The sequence below is a fragment of the Aquarana catesbeiana genome, linkage group LG09, assembly GCF_042186555.1.
Source record: "Aquarana catesbeiana isolate 2022-GZ linkage group LG09, ASM4218655v1, whole genome shotgun sequence".
Taxonomy (NCBI): domain Eukaryota; kingdom Metazoa; phylum Chordata; class Amphibia; order Anura; family Ranidae; genus Aquarana; species Aquarana catesbeiana.
This window is the reverse complement of record NC_133332.1, coordinates 264,211,338-264,229,812: the sequence shown is the minus strand read 5'-3', so window position 1 is coordinate 264,229,812 and position 18,475 is coordinate 264,211,338.

Sequence of the window (18,475 nt, the reverse complement as noted above, 5' to 3'; positions counted from 1 at the left end):
TGCATGTGACATTCCTCTAATGAATTAGAATTTTCAGAAGTTTTAACCATTCTACTAAAAATGTGTGTGCTTGTTTTTGTGTGTCACTTCCTGCCCTAATAGAGAGTCTTACCCTTTCCCACGCTTCACAAAATTTAAAAAAATGTAGCTTCAGTTAGGCCTTATAAAGATCAGAGAGAGAGAAAAGCAAGAGTAAAGAAATGAATACTTTTAAAGAAAGATATAGCCTTTTAGATTGATGCAGTCAACTGCATAAACAGAGAGATTCAGGAGCTAGTGACATTGTACCATTGATTCTCCATTTGCTATCTGCTGTTCTTTCTAATGATACTGCTGGAAACTTGTACTCTCAATTCAAGAGTTAGGCCTGCCAGACATTAATCCTATGCTGTCATAAGGTCAGTTAATACTGTCTCAGGCTAAAGCCACAGTCTGTCTGAGTAGGCTAACTTACCTGCAGTTTTTCTTTATTTTATTAAACTACTGTGTGATTTAAATGAAGACTTTTTCAAGGATTCAGTCCACTTAGCACAATGGGTTTTAGGACTTTTTGTCCACTTTTATTCTTCCAAATGTGAAAAATAAAAATACACTAGTAAAGTTTTGAACAAACTTTTGATTTTAAGATAAATGTTCGTTTAATTTTCTAGTCATTAGTGGAGTGAAATCGATGTTCATTTTCGACCACATTGACAAGAAAATTTGAAGGAGTAGAATGGAATTTTTTTTTCAAAGGAACACATTTCTAACGTTGTATGTGTTTTTTCGTTGGAAATTCCGTTCATTCCAAAGTCAAATGTTAAAAGCAAAGGAAATTCTGAACTACTTCCAGTCAAGTCATCAAATGTACTGAAAATTTTCATTCCAAAATCTACTCATGTATACCCATCTTAACACAGTGTTCTGGCCACACAGGGGGTCCTTAGCACAACAGTGAACACAAACATACACTATATTGTCAAAAGTATTGGGACATCCACCTTTAAACACCCATGAACTTTAATGGCACCCCAGTCTTTGTCCATAGGGCCCAATATTGCGTTTGCCCACCCTCTACAGCCATCACAGCTTCAACTCTTCTGGAAAGGCTGTCCACAAGGTTTATGAGTGTGTGTATGGGAATGTTTGACCATTCTTCGAGAAGCGCATTTGTGAGGTCAGGCACTGATATTGGACGAGAAGGTCTGGCTCGCAGTCTCCGCTCAAATTGATGCCAAAGGTGTTTTATCGGCTTGAGGTCAGGACTCTCTGAAGGCCAGTCAAGTTTCTCCACCCCTAACTCTCTCATCCATGTTTTTATTGACCTTGCTTTGTGTACTGGTCCAAATCTTTTGGTGGAGGGGGGGATTATGGTGTGGGGTTATTTTTCAGGGGTTGGGCTTGGCCACTTAATTCCAGTGATGGGAACTCTTAAGGCATCAGCATACCAAGACGTTTTGGACAATTTCATGCTCCCAATTTTGTGGGAACAGTTTGGGGATGGCCCTTTCCTGTTCCAACATGACTGCGCACCAGTGCACAAAGCAAGGTCCATAAAGACTTGGTTGAGCAAGTTTGACTGCCCTGCACAGAGTCCTGACCTCAACCTGATAGAACACCTTTGGGATGAATTACAGTGGAGACTGCCAGCCAGGCCTTCTCGTCCAACATCAGTGGCTGACCTCACAAATGCGCTTCTGGAAGAATGGTCAAACATTCCCATAGACACACTCCTAAACTTTGTGGACAGCCTCCCTAGAAGAGTTGACGCAGTTATAGCTGCAAAGGGTGGGCCAACTCATTATTGAACCCTACGGACTAAGACTGGGATGCCATTAAAGTTCATGTGCGTGTAAAGGCACGTGTCCCAATACATTTGACAATATAGTGTATTTTGGCTTCTTAGCCATTTTGTCACACAGCACTGTCTATTCCTCCTTAAAATAAAGCTGCCCCAATGCAGCCTCTCTGCTTAACTGGTTCCTTCAGTCACCAAACTGGACCCATTGTCTGCACACATACAGACTGCTACTGCTTCAGACACAATGAGTTTGACAGAAAAATGAGTTAACCTTTCTTGAGCCACATATAAAAAAAATGGCAATAGTTAAACATAAGAAGACAAAAGGTCAGCTGATGCTGTATGAACATTTTGTCTCTATGTACCTTTATACCCGGTAAAACCAGTATGGAACCGATAAAGGTGCAAGAAACCCAAACTCCACACTCCAGTCCGGTCATGTGATCCCATTCAATGTCTGTCCACTCCCCTGTAGCCACACTGGCTGACACAGGGGAGTCAGTTCACGTGATCAGACAGGAGCGGCTTGACAATAGGTAAGTATATACATTTTTTATACACAAGTTAGTTAGCATAGGTGTTAGAAGAGGGAGAGGATAGTTTTAAGGCTAGTTACGTGCATAGCCAGAATTGCACTTTAATCATTTGGAAGGGCTTTGAACATTTTCTTGATGAGTTTGTAAGATTTATTTGTTAAGGCAATCCAGCAATGTAGATGTGTCCAGGCAGACCAATCCCCAACAGTCCCCTTTTGTGGACATCACCACTCAGACTGTGCTTTCTGATTCTAGGAGGACCCTGCCACTGGACAGCCAATCGTAAATGTCTACTTCATACGGGCAGTGACGTAAACACCCAAAAGGGTACCCACTATCTGAACACAGAAGAAGAGAGAAGACTCAGGACTGGAGCATCACATGACCCATGATTAAAGGTTAAAGGGGGGTTTTTGTTCAATGGTAGTGATTAGTTTGAGGGAGTGAAATGTTAGGAGGGGAAGCCCAGAGTTCAGCCTTAAGTGATGCAAACAATTATTCAGGCACAGTTGTGGGCTGGTAGCCTCCTCTGGCTTTGCATCAGCCCAACCATCTTCTGTACTATGCAGGACCAGAGTCTTAAACTGACAGCTTAGTCCTGTAGATTACAATAGGTAAGTGGCTCTCCAGGTGTAATCAGGGGAGTCTGCTGTCTGTGTGACAGCCAACTGTATTCTTAAAAGAAGAACGGTCACATACAGAGAATAGCGAATTTCAATCAATTGAAATTATATGAATGATGCGATTACAATGGGTGAACCTCTAGCACCATGTAATCTACCAAACTGGGCCTTCTCTTTATTCATAAGTTATTATGTGTACATTGTAAATGCCTTATAAACCCTTCACTAACCCCCTTTCTTCTTATCTATTTTTTGACAGTTTTTTTTTTCGTTTTTTTGCACCCTACATATTTAAACTTTTTTTAATTTGTTTTGTTTTAATTTGTTTAATTTGTTTAATTTGTTTTGTGTTTGGTATTGTGGTGGCACATTCAAAATGATTTGTACCAGAAATGTAATTTATTTTTTTTCCCCCAAATATTTTTACTTAAAATGTTAAAGGTACAAACACAGTATAAATACACATCACAGTCAGAGACAGTCATGGCATACTGGTATTAAAACATACAGTCAGGTCCATAAATATTGGGACATCAACACAATTCTAATCTTTTTGGCTCTATACACCACCACAATGGATTTGAAATGAAACAAACAAGATGTGCTTTAACTGCAGACTTTCAGCTTTAATTTGAGGGTATTTACATCCAAATCAGATGAACCGTTTAGGAATTACAACAGTTTGTATATGTGCCTTCCACTTTTTAAGGGACCAAAAGTAATGGGACAATTGGCTGCTCAGCTGTTCCATGGCCAGGTGTGTGTTATTCCCTCATTATCCCATTTACAAGGAGCAGATAAAAAGGTCCAGAGTTCATTTCAAGTGTGCTATTTGCATTTGGAATCTGTTGCTGTCAACTCTCAATATGAGATCCAAAGAGCTGTCACTATCAGTGAAGCAAGCCTTCATTAGGCTGAAAAAACAAAACAAGCCCATCAGAGAGTTAGCAAAAATATTAGGTGTGGCTAAATCAACTGTTTGGAACATCCTTAAAAAGAAAGAACGCACCGGTGAGCTCAGCAACACCAAAAGACCCGGAAGACCACGGAAAACAACTGTGGTGGATGACCGAAGAATTATTTCCCTGGTGAAGAAAACACCCTTCACAACAGTTGGCCAGATCAAGAACACTGTCCAGGAGGTAGGTGTATGTGTGTCAAAGTCAACAATCAAGAGAAGACTTCACCAGAGTGAATACAGAGGTTTCACCACAAGATGTAAACCATTGGTGAGCCTCAAAAACAGGAAGGCCAGATTAGAGTTTGCCAAACAACATCTAAAAAAGCCTTCACAGTTCTGGAACAACATTCTATGGACAGATGAGACCAAGATCAACTTGTACCAGAGTGATGGGAAGAGAAGAGTATGGAGGAAAGGAACTGCTCATGATCCAAAGCATACCACCTCATCAGTGAAGCATGGTGGTGGTAGTGTCATTGCGTGGGCATGTATGGCTGCCAATGGAACTGGTTCTCTTGTATTTATTGATGATGTGACTGCTGACAAAAGCAGCAGGATGAATTCTGAAGTGTTTCGGGCAATATTATCTGCTCATATTCAGCAAAATGCTTCAGAACTCATTGGACGGCGCTTCACAGTGCAGATGGACAATGACCCGAAGCATACTGCGAAAGCAACCAAAGAGTTTTTTTAAGGGAAAGAAGTGGAATGTTATGCAATGGCCAAGTCAATCACCTGACCTGAATCCGATTGAGCATGCGTTTCACTTGCTGAAGACAAAAGTGTGGGGAAAATGCCCCAAGAACAAGCAGGAACTGAAGACAGTTGCAGTAGAGGCCTGGCAGGATGAAACCCAGCGTCTGGTGATGTTTATGCGTTCCAGACTTCAGGCTGTAATTGACTGCAAAGGATTTGCAGCCAAGTATTAAAAAGTGAAAGTTTGATGGATGATTGTTAATCTGTTCCATTACTTTTGGTCCCTTAAAAAGTGGGAGGCACATATACAAACTGTTGTAATTCCTACACCGTTCACCTGATTTGGATGTAAACACCCTCAAAATAAAGCTGAAAGTCTGCAGTTAAAGCACATCTTGTTCATTTCATTTCAAATCCATTGTGGTGGTGTATAGAGCCAAAAAGATTAGAATTGTGTCGATGTCCCAATATTTATGGACCTGACTGTATATGGTCTCAATAACAGTGCAGCTGTTAGTTGTCTCGCATGGTACAGGAAGAGAAAACCAACCTATAGTTTGGATGACTTTTAACTGGTCAGTAATGTGTCTTACACTTGTAGTAATTTTGTTTTTATGTGGGTTTTAAAAAATAAATCAGTCTGAAGAACAAACTTCACTTAGAATAACATTAATTAAAACCTGGTCTTTTAACATGCTCTAATGACTAAAACACACTGCTGAATTACCTTTTCTAATGCCATTTGGTTTTCCAGGGACCATAATGTAGAAACCCTAAGGGCTGGAGAAAGTTGCACCCTGTGCCAACCCTGCTACTGTATGTGTGGATATGCATGCTTTACCCATATAAGCTTTGGAGGGAGGCACATTTTGGCAAAACTTGTCCTGGCACTGGTGAAAAATGAAACTGCAGTGCAGTTTACAGTGTAATTAGCAATGAATATGTCATTATTTGATTGCCCATTCATGCCTGCCATGGGGCAGAGCAGTAATGAGGTGCAAAGTTCAGTAATCCACAAAAATCAATCATCTGTCCTCTGATTACACTCATATCCATAAAACAGAGAAGACTGACTGGTTGCAATAGATTATTACACATTTCGCACTGTTCTTCCTTATTGAATAAACCTGCTAAAGTCAAAATTAAAATGCCACAGCTATAGACTTCAAAATTATTTTATATAAAATTCTGAACCTTTTGTATTGTAAAAATGAGTAGGGCAAAAAAAAATTTAAAAAGTTCACTCTTATTTGAGTGCAGACATCAGTCGAGTCAGGTCATCAGCTCTAAAGTGTCACACAGTATATATACAGCATGTTATAAATGGCACTCTGAATGTCCTTTACAGAACTCATCTCAAAAACATTATATCAATGAGCAGCATTTTACTAATAATAAATCCCATCTCCATCTATAAAATATGGCGAGAATATAGTCATTAATCATTAATAAATAAAAATGTCACGGCAAAACACACATAAAGAAGACAAGTGTATGGCAGGCTACCATCATATTTTATGACTGCTAAAATAATTTTGACGTTGGGTAAAAAAATAATGCGACAAATTGATGTCATAACTAGCACTTATATATTGATTGCCAAACAAATTGACTCCTGGTTTCATGTTTTTTCCTGAGAATGCAATAGAGAATACCTAAAGGTATAGTGAAATGGGTTTTCCTGTTGGAATACGAGTGGCGATGTGACACCTGAGATATAATAACTAGAAAATAAAGATATGTCACGATTCCACCCAACTGAGCTGACCTTGCCAAATTTCCCTGTTCACTGAAAACCAAACTATTGTTCTGGCATGATTGGCATCCTGCCAGGAGGGCTGATATGAATGGATGTACCAGTGGGCTGCTTAGGACATAGGCATCTCTCAGACTCCAATATCTGGGTAAAAATTGGGATATGTTTGCTTATAAGCAGAAAATAGTTAATTAAATTTGATAGTATGTTTTAGGATTTCACTCAAACACTAGTGAAGTCTTTTTTATCAGGGCAAAAATGTACTGGTTATTGCCAAGCCACTAACACATCCATTCTTGTCAGCCATTTTGGCAGATGCCAAACGTGCCAGGATGATGAATGATGGGAACTTTGCATGGGTTAGCTCATATGGGTGACATAATCAGATATAGTAATGACCCGAACTGCCCTGGGTTTAATCCGAGCAGGGTTTGGCGAATTCCAACCTCTTTGAAATCAATTGGAGCCAAATCTGTCAAATTAAAAATGCCCATTTTCTGGGATAGTAGTTAAGGGAGTGTCATAAAAAATTGCGAGGGCTGCATAGAGCTGAAGCATGGAACTTTCACGAGGGCCTCATGAAACTGCTCTGGTGAATGTTCCACAGCAAACTTTTTTTTTTTATTCCATGCTGCTAGGAGCAGCAATTTTTTAAGCACTGACATTTATAAAGGAAAAAAGAGTTTTAAATTGCCAGAAAATGACATAAGAATCAAAATAATTTATTGTCATTTTACAATAAAAATCAAAAATGCAATGCAGATGCAGCCTCCTTACATAAAATACATCACATACCTCACATGGACATTATCTTCATAAAAACAACACGCAGTAAAAACATTCATAAAAACAACAGTAATTTAACCCTAAAAGGCCTCTAGCATTCAAAAACCTACAGACTGTGGAAAGCAGCTGTTTTGCGGCCTGGTCGTACGAGAGAAAATACTCCTTAATCGCCTGCCAGAGGGCAAAACTGTAAACAAGGCATTTGTAGGATGGGGGCTTTCCTTCAGGATATTAATAGCTCTCTAAAGGCACCTCCTCTCCCCCAGTTCTTCAATGATCTGTAAATATGCCCCCTTAACCTTCCTAGTGGTAATCCCGAGTGTGGCTCGGGGGAAATTTTCATTACCAAAAGCAGTAACCCCGAGCCACACTAGGGATTGCATTGCAGTATCCTGGTAAAGTTACTTACCTTGTCCCCAATGTCCTCCCGCTGTGTCCGCGGGCTGTGTACTCCACTCGATTCATCACTGTGTCGGGCTCCGTTCCCTACGAGCGTTGCGAAGGAAGGGGGGTGGAGCCCGGTGGCAAATTCAACAAAGTGAAAAATGCATAACACATACAGTCCACTGTAATCTGTAAGAATACATTACTGTATCAAATCATTTCACATCCCTTTTGTCCCTAGTGCTTTGCCCAGTGCCCTGCATGCAGTTTTATATTATACTGTATATACTGTTCTTTCTGCCTGGAAACTTGAGAATGTTCATGGCAACCAAAAAGTGTCCCTTTACATCAAAAGCGGTTTTAGACCAGCTAGAAAACAGCGATAGTGAATTAGAATCACTTGCAGAATTGAGCGATAGTGATTTGTGGCGAAATTAGTCATCAAACACTGAAAGTGAAAACAGCGACAATTCTGCAACTGAGCAAATTACAGTGTTTTTGATTTGATTACATTATTGAATAAAATGTATTATTATTATATTATTATTTTTTATAATGATTTATAGTTATTTATTATATTATAATTTATGATTTTGTGTTTCAAACTTTATCATACCCGGGATGTCTACTAGACTCTTGTTTGGACAGATTTAAGTGAGTTATTCCTAAGAATTACAGGCCTACAATATAAAACACCAAATTTCCATGTGAAACAATGTACCGATTGAGCTTCGAAAATCTGACATAATCATACCGCCAGGGAGGTTAATGATCTTCTCCGCTGTTTTTATCACCCTCCGTAAGACATTTCTTACATTGGACTGTGCACATCCCTTGCCACAGAGAGATGTGATAAGCCAACACACTCTCGAAGGAAGCCTTATAGAAGCTTAGGAGGCCCAGAAAAGCCTGCCCTCCACAGCTTCCTTAAAGCGGAGTTCTGCTAAAAAAAAAAAAAATTAAAAGTCAGCAGCTACAAATACTGCTACTAATAATACTACTAATAATCAGACACTTACCTGTCCCAGGGTCCAGCGATGCGGGCGAAGCCCCGCTCATCTCCCCCTCCTCTCTGTGGCGCCGGCATTGTAAATGTGGGTGCCCGGCTGTGGCTTCACAGACGGGCACCCACTGTGCATGCGCGAGCCACGCCCCTCGCCGTGACTGGCCGGGCAATCATCTGGGACCTGTGACGTGTCCCAAATGATTGCCGAGAGGGAGGGGGGAGAGGTGATCTCCCTTCCGGTGCCACGATGCACCAGGAGGAAGTGGGAGCTGGGACCCTCTAACAAGCGGGTATCCGCTCCCCCTCCTAAAAAATTACATGCCAAATGTGGCATGTCAGGGGGTCACCTTCCCTTAAAGCGGAAGTTCCATTTTTGGGTGGAACTCCGCTTTAAGAAGTACAATCTCTTAGGGATATGTGCCCTGGCCATTACACATCCTCCCTAATTATTTGTAAAACAATGGTAAGTGCAGCGCAAAAAATATTAGAAAGAAGAAAAAAGTCCAATCCAGATGAATGGGAACTCCAATAACCAGATAGATGGAATTACAAGCTCCCTTGTGAAGAAAGGTGGATATAGATTCTTCCAATGATAGGTGACAATATCCTCCACCACATAAGCCAAAATACGCTTACCAGAGATGGTGGACCTTATTATTATAAAAGAAGGTCAAAAGCGCGTTTATCCCCACAGGGATGATGTTAGCCTCCAGTGGGGCTTGAGCGATCCTCAATCCGGACACATGGAGTTCCTGCCCAGCAGTGAGGTCCAGCGGAAAAAACTTCAGAGACAGGTAATGATATGTGGTATGAGGATCGTTCCCAAAAAGAAAAAGGACACACTCTAATGCCCTATACACACGATAGGATTTTTCAATGGAAAATGTGTGATAGGACCTTGTTGTTGGAAATTCCGACCGTGTGTGGGCTCCATCACACATTTTCCATAGGAATTTCCGACACACAAAGTTTGAGAGCTTGCTATAAACTTTTCCGACAACAAAATCCGTTGTCAGAAATTCCGATCGTGTGTACACAAATCCGACGCAAGTGCCACGCATGCTCAGAATAAATTAAGAGATGAAAGCTATTGGCTACTGCCCCGTTTATAGTCTCAACGTATGTGTTTTACTTCACCGTGTTCAGAACGATCGGATTTTCCGACAACTTTGTGTGACCGTGTGTATGCAAGACAAGTTTGAGCCAACATCCGTCGGAAAAAATCCATGGATTTTGTTGTCGGAATGTCTGATCAATGTCCGACCGTGTGTACAGGGCATAAGTGTGTACTTCGTCATTTATTAAAAGTATATAATATGAAAATATAGCTTTTACTAGCGCAATGGATAAAAATGCCAGTATTTCGGGTCCTTATTGTGGAAAATTCTGAAATGCTTGGAAACATTATGCAATTTAAAACCTCTTTTGATGTTATTTACATGTTCAGCTATGCGGACTCCCATAGGTTGAGAAGTTCTACCTACAAATACTCGGAGTTGCCATGGGCGCCCATTTTGCGCCAAGTGTCGCAAATATCTTTATGGCACTATGGGAGGAGGAGTTTGTCTTTGGTAGCAGACCGACACAGTTGGTCTGCTACCAAAGATATATAGATGATTTGATCATGATATGGGAGGGGGATCTGATTAGCCTTCAGCTTTTTATGTCTAAGCTTAACGGTAACAATAAGAACATCCGCTTAACCTGGAACGCTGATGCTTCACGCATAGATTTTCTGTATTTAGAAATTTTTAAGCAAGGTGGTTCTTTTAAGACTAGAAATTATCTTAAACCGACTAACAGAAACAGGTACATATCTTTGGATAGCTGTCATCACCACTCTTGGCTATATAACATTCCTAGAGGCCAATTCATTTGCCTGCGGCAAAATTGTACTCTGGATTCGGACTATTATGAACAGGCCAACGTATTGGCTGACCGGTTTTTACAGAAGGGATACACTAAAGAACAGATAGCAAGTGATGTTGATAGTATTGGAAATATGGACCAAGAGATTTTAGTTGCAGATTCAGATAAAAATAAGAAGAAGAGAGATAACTTTGAGTACAAAATAATCTTAGATTACAACATTCAACATAAGAAATTTGAGAAGATTATTATGAGGCATTGGGAAATTTTAAAGAGAGACAAAATATTAGGTACAGTGCTACCTCCACGCCCGAGATTTATTTACAGGAGACCGCCAACTCTGAGAGATATGTTAGCCCCGATTGTGGGGGATCCTCCTGTCGTAAAAGAAAATAGAATTTTTAATTTTCTGTCCGGATTCTATGCCTGTGGGAAATGCCCAGCTTGTAAGCAGTGCAAACACAATCTTAAAATGAGGAAAGAGTTTACTGCCTCGGCTACTAACAGGAAATATCAGATTAAAAATCTTATCACGTGCGATACAGAAGGAGTTGTTTACATGTTGCAGTGTGATTGTGGACTCCAATATGTAGGTAGAACTTCTCGACTTATGGGTGCCCGCATAGCTGAACATGTAAATAACATCAAAAGGGGTCTTAAATCACATGTTTCCAAGCATTTCAGAATTTTCCACAATAAGGACCTGAAATGTTTGCAGTTCTGGGGTCTGGAAAAAATAAATAAACATTGGAGAGGAGGTAATTATATAAGGCAGTTGAGTCAACGTGAATCCCTGTGGATTTATGATACTAAGGTCGCGGTCCCGAAGGGGCTAAACGTTGAATTTGATCTCAACTGCTTTATATCCGATAAGTAATCACTGGAATTTCCCTTTTGTATATACATTAATAACTTCTATTTGTTTATTTTTTTGTTTTTTATCTTTTATTGTCCAACATAATGTTCTTTGTTTTTGATTTTGTAAAGAGATGGCCGTGGGTATTTTTTTGTCCGGTTTTATGTATTTTTAGACTGGGTTTGCTATGTACTAATCACTATGTTTTTTATTTAAATATTTGTCGTTTTACTTATTTCCTTTCAGCTGGTGTCCCCACTTGGTTAGGCGTCCGTATTTAGTGCCTCTGACTTCCGGTTCTGCCCCATTCCTTTCAGACACCAGCTGTCTATTTAAGCTTGTAGGGTAACTCCTTAGCTCCACCCTCGCTGATGAAGTCCTGTTAGGACGTAACGCCACGTATGAGGGGAGGAGCTTACCGCACAAACGTCACCCGCTGCCGCCTCTATATGCTGTGCACTCGATCCACGGATCATGCTGTTTTGGTTTTAATATACTGGCATTTTTATCCATTGCGCTAGTGAGCGCTATACTTTCATATTATATACTTTTAATAAATGACGGAGTACACTTAGAGTGTGCCCTTTTTCTTTTTGGAAACGATCCTCATACCACATATCATTACAGGTCTCTGAAGTTTTTTCTGCATGACCTCACTGCTGGACAGGAGCTCCATGTGTCCGGATTGAGGATTGCTCAAGCCCCACTGGAGGTTAACATCATCCCTGTGGGCATAAACGCGCTTTTGACCTTCTGTAAAAAGGAGGTCCACCATCTCTGGTAAGCGTATTTTGGCTTATGTGGTGTAGGATATTGTCACCTATCATTGGAAGAATCTATTTCCACCTTTCTTCACGAGGGATGTTGTAATTCCATCTATCTGGTTATTGGAGTTCCCATTCATCTGGATTGGACTGTTTCCTTCTTTCTAATATTTTTTGTGCTGCACTTACCATTGTTTTACAAATTATCTTTAGGCTTATGTGATTTCCTATAGTGTTCCGCTTGCATTCGTTTGTGCTCTATTATTGTGTTTGCACTGATTGTTCCCTGTTGTTTATATCCCTAATTATTGTTCCCAAGAAACGGAACTGCTGTACCCTCTCGACCACCACCCCATCAGTCAAAACTGGCTCATAGCTGGTCTCTCTACGTCTCCTAAAATCTACAATTATTTCCTTTGTCTTATCCACATTTAACTCTAAATTATTATCTCTGCACCAACCCACTCGGTTTCCTATTTCCTGCCGATATGCAGCCCTTGTCACTATCCCTTATTCTCCCAACTAACGTGGTTTTATCTGCAAATTTTAGAAGAGAGCTCACCTTGAAGCAGGAGACACAATCAGAAGTATACAAAGTAAAGGAAAAAGGGCTTAGCACACTTTCTTGTGGCACCCCGGTACTAAGAGACAGAGTCGATGAGTAGCAACTACCAACCCATACCCTCTGCTGCCAGGAAATCCAAAGTCCAATTGCATCTTCATATCCACCATTTCCTGGCCAGGTAATTCCTGGTACAGCCAGAGGACACATCTACATCTGCTTGGTTAGATCCTGTGAAGAGACACTGGGGTCTATATACCTGCCAAATGCTATCACGTGGGGGTTTGTTAACCTTTTGTGATAGTAATAAAGTAAAAATAAATAAATAAAAGAAAAACTGTTTAAAAACAATAAAATAATAATAAAACGTATACATTTTTTTTTTTTGCTGTAAAACCAATTGCCCTGCAGACACAAATGCATGCCCAGGCTACGCATGTATGCAAACCACAGTCACACCACACATGTGGTGTATTGCTGTTGTGGTCAGAGTGTAATTATTGCACAAGAGCTCCTGGGTGACTCTAAACTGATTAACTGTGAAAACTTTTAAAGCATCACCTATGGAGATGTTTGGGCACCATCATTTTTTTCCCAAATCATGGGCAAATGCAATACACATACAAGTTTTGTATCTATTTACTCAACGCAACCTTATTTTTTTTATTTTACACAAAAAATGCATATTATATTGTGTGTATTTGCAGTTAATTTATTATATTTTTGCATTTATTAAACAGTTGCACAAATATCATATGACATAAAAAATTGTTACTACCACCTTTTTATTCTACAGGGCCTTTGCTTTCATAAATTATGTTATGGGGGTTTAAACAATTTTATTGCCAAAATTAAGATTTTTACATGTGTGCAATAAATGAAAAAAATTGCTCTAGAGCCGAACTGGTTAAAGAAGCCAGCAACTGTGTTATTTTTTTTTTCTTGTACATGTCAGTTTTGCTGTAGCATAAAAAAATTGCATAGAGCCCCCTCCAAAATGCATACTAGACACTTTGAGTCTAGAATTAATTTTAGTAGGATGCAACGTAAAACTTACTAGACCCGGGGGGGGGCGTGTCCGAACGGCGAGGTGAATGGACGCACTGCAGAGGAGCTCCGTCTAGCCCTCTGCAATCTACTGCCATCCGGCCTCCATAGACGTCAAAAACTGCCCCAAAACCTACCTAATAGCCACTGGACACTAGGGGAGCCTTTTACTGAGGACATTGGAGCAGATTAGCCGGCGGATTGCTTTGTTTTCAGGCCGCGGGCCGGCCTCACTTCACAGACGCCGGCCGCCATCTTGAGGCCTACGAGACACACAGAATCCCCGGTCTCGAGTGCCGCGATCGGCGGCGCGGAGGGCGATCGTCGGCCCTGGGGCCGGGAGCGCTGTATCCGGAGCGGACCGGACTGTGAGGGGACACCAGACAGGGCAGAGAAAACAGGCCCTGGATGCACTGCAGGGGAGCTCCGCTTGGCCCTCTGCAATCTACTGCCATCCGGCCTCCACAGACATCAAGGGCTGCTCCAAAGCCTACCTGGTAGCCACTGGGCACTGGAGGAGTCCTTTACTGAGGGCATTTGAGCAGATTGGCTGACGGATTGCCTTGTTTTCGGGCCGCAGCCGGCCTCACTCCACAGACACCGGCCGCCATCTTTCAGCCTACGAGACACACAAAATCCCCGGTCTCGAGTGCCGCGATCGGCGGTGCGGAGGGTGATCGGCGGCCCTGGGGCCGGGAGCGCTGTATCCGGAGCGGACCGGACTGTGAGGGGACACCAGACAAGACAGAGAAAACAGGCCCTGGATGGTTGCGGCAGGCCCGAGGCCTGTGAGGCCCCCAGCATCACTGGATCTTGGCGCTGCGACCGGAGGTAAGGGGGTCATATAATTCACCTTCACATATAGTGGCCACCCCCTGGGCTTATCTGACAAGTTTATAGCCAGCTCAGACCCATCGCTGACCCCGGTAACACTAGAGACTTCCAGTGACGGCCGCCATCTTACCATCTTGCGGCCTAGCTTACAAGAAACTGTGCCCTGGCTGGACGGTACTCTCCCCCTTGAACCCATACGGTGTTCCAGCCTTGCGCCCATGTTAATAGGGTGACACCGCTGCTCCTGCAGGCCTGTTTTTCCTCCCCAGTCCCCCTCATCTCCGTGGAAGATAGGTTTTGATGGAGAGAGACTGACTATGGATGGCTGAAGACCCGCACCCCTGAGTCCCGTGCTATCCCGACAGCTACAGGCTATCTACATAGCATAGCACACCCACATAATACATGGCGGCAGCTAGCTCACACTCCACGGAGCTTACCGACCCTCAACAAGGCACCATACAGAGGTATCTACTTAGAACGGCACCGATTGATCCCCGAACTCCCAAAGACAAGATGGCGCCCGGCCGCAACCCGGGAAAGACCAAGCCTCCCACCTCCACTTCAGCAGCAGCTCACACGGCAGAGGACAATAATAAGAGACTTCAGAATTCTAAGGGAGAGCCATCAGCCTCCTCCACGAGGTCAGTCTAATCGCCCGACACAGGCACCGGGGAATCCCAGTCTGCTACGCATCCCCTATCAGGAGAACCCATTAGAACGGAAGCTGCTGCCCTCCTCTCTGCCTTCAGAATGGATTTCGAATCCTGGGCAAGCAAAATGGAAGATTCCCTCCACGTGGAGCTGAACGCCCTGAGGCAACAAGTCACAGCTAATGAGGAAGCAGTATTGGTCTTAACCACGGCTCAGGATGACCACGAGGCACGTATAACAGCCCTTGAATCCTCATCTGCGACACATCTTAGGCGCATACGCCACCAGCAACTCCGCATAGAAGACAGCGAAAATCGCAGTCGCAGAAATAACATTAAACTGCAAGGCATAACGGAGGCAACATCTGGAGCAGAATTGAAACCCACTGTCATAACTATCCTCAATAAAGCACTGGGAAGAGAGGCAACATCACCAATTGAACTGGATCGTGTTCACAGGGTAGGAGGGCCAGGGGGGGCCTGAGATGGTCGCCCCCGCGATGTTCTATGTCGGGTCCACTATTACACTTTAAAAGAAGAGATCATGCGAAAGGCATGGAACTTGGGTCCTGTTGACTTCTTTGGTGCCCCTATTCACCTATACCCTGACTTATCTCGCAATACGCTGTATATGCGTAGAGTGGTGCGCCCTCTACTTGACCTTATACGGCAAGCTGGAGCTACCTATACATGGGGTCACCCCTTCAGCATCAAGGTGACACGGGGCGGCAACAGGTTTATGCTCTCTGATCCAGACCAACTGCCCGACTTTTTCCTCTTTATCGAACAAGATCCGGTAGAAGTTTTGAACTGGTTAGACCCTCCAGAGGATAGATCAGGCCAGTGGGACTTGGTCCACTTCCACAGCGCCGCAGACGTCCTAGGTCTAGATCAGTTTCTTCTGGCCCAGGGATAAGAAGACCTACTTCCCCAGAAGATTAACTCAACAGTTAATTAGAGACTGATGGCTTGTTTTGTCTCCACTGGTTCTTTCCCTGCTCTTTGCCAATTTACTATTTGGCTGGGGTTCGGGTGAGAACATAGATTGAAGTCAATCTTATGCCTCTCATTATGAAGAGCGTCAGGTAATGCGAATGTATACCAATGCTATGTTTTTGTGTTTTTCTTTTTGCCTTTTTATCTGTTGTTTTTCTATAGATGTTTTGCATTGTCTCAGATTGATTCCTCTCACCTTCCCATGATGATATATGCAGTGGGGGATGTGTGGCGGGAGTGGGGGGATACCTTCCTGGGGGGGGGGGGGGGTTTCACATCTGGTGGGCTTGCCCTCCAATCTGGAAACTATGGCAAAAGGTCTTTGATCTTTACAGCAGGCTGATGGCAACATCAATCAAACCCACACCAGAGATAGCCCTATTATCTATACTCCCAGGCCCCCTCAAGTCGATTAAAAAAGATGTACTGCGCCACTTTCTGGCAGCAGTTAGGACAGTGATCCCCCGACATTGGAAAATTACAGATGTACCTTCCTTGGGAGAATGGGCGGTTGAAGTGGACCAGATAAGAGATCTGGAGCGCCTGTTGGCGGAGGAAGCGGGAAAGGAGGAGCAGTTTACCGCCACCTGGGCCTCATGGTCCATGTTTCGCTATTCTGATGAGTTTTCCCTATGGGTCAGAGATATCCCACCCTTACCCGCCGATTAGCCATGCTGGAGTGCCTAATGCCTCAGGTACCATTCCTCACTTCTACTCACGATCTTATTTCTGACTTTTTCTGTTTCCCCTTTGTTAAGTACTGAACCGACCACTCACATATATAGGTAAAGATCATATCTTTGGAATAGTTAAATGATTTGATTATCTATAATAGGTGAATAAAAGATTTCTACAGCATTCTAATTCGTTGAGAGGGAACCCTCAGATAACACCAACCCGCAAAACTACAAGGCTCATTATATGTTGGCTTCCACTCGCATATTATTCTTCTCTTATAATAAAGATTTCAATATACAATATGATATACCAGTAGTTCACCGAAAGCTGTATGTTAATATGATCACTCCTGTTTATACATGGGTAAAGTACACCTCACTAATCTATGTATACTATATGTGATGTTATACTGTAAAGAACGGTATTTTTCTGTTATATTCTTTGTGTTCTTACTTTTGAAAATAAACTAAGATTGAAAAGAAAACTTACTAGACCCAATCCAAACATACAGACTGGCTGGCCAGGAGTGTGTGGGGAAGGAGGGAGCGAGCATGTGCCCCCACTTCCTGAACCATATCAGGTCAATTGCCCTCAACATGGGGGGGTGCCTTGCCAGGGGGAGCCCTGTGGCACAGCATTTTGTCCCCATGTTGATGACGACAAGGGCTTCTTCCCCACAATCCTGGCTGGTGGTTGTCTGGATCTGTGGGCAGGTGGCTTATCAGAATCTGGAAGCCATCTTTAACAATAAGAGACCCCCAGATACCCCCTACATAGTAACTACTCAGTCACAAAAAAAAAACGTACCTAGAAATAGAAATCCAAATGTTTGACAAGACCTTTAACCACTTCAATACCAGGCACTTAGACACCCTCCCGCCCAGGCCAATTTTCAGCTTTCAGCGCTGTCGCAATTTAAATGACAATTGCACAGTCATGCCACACTGTACCCAAACAAATTTTTTATCATTTGGTTCCCACAAATAAAGCTTTCTTTTGGTGGTATTTGATCACCTCTGTGGTTTTTATTTTTTGCGCAACAAATAAAAAAAGACCAAAAATTTGGGAAAAAAACATGTTTTTCTTTGTTTCTGTTAAAAATTTTTGTAAATTACGTTTTCTTCTTCAATGACGGGCACTGATACGATGGCACTGATGGGCACTGATACGACAGCACTGATGGGCACTGATGAGGTGGCACAAATGAGGTGGCACTGGCGGGCACTGATGATGGACACTGATAGGCGGCACAGATGGGCACTGCTAGGTGGCACTGATGAGCACTGATAGGTGGCACTGGTATGCAGCACTGATGGGCACTCATAGGTGGCACCGATGGGCACTCATAGGCGGCACTGATGGGCACTCGTAGGTGGCATTGATGGGTACTTATGGGTGGCACTGATGGGTACTTATGGGTGGCACAGCTGGGCACTGATGGGCACTGATAGGTGGGCACTGGTGGACACAGATGGGCACTGATAGGTGGCACAGATGGATACTGATGGGTAGCACTGTTGACACTGATTGGTGGCACTGATCACATTGATGGGTGGCATTGCTGGGCATCACTGATTTAAAATGGTGCCAGTCAGTGCCCATTTGTGGGCACTGATTGGCACAGATTGGGCACATTGGGCACCTGTGGATTGCCATGGGGTACATACCTGGCCATCCACATGTTGCCC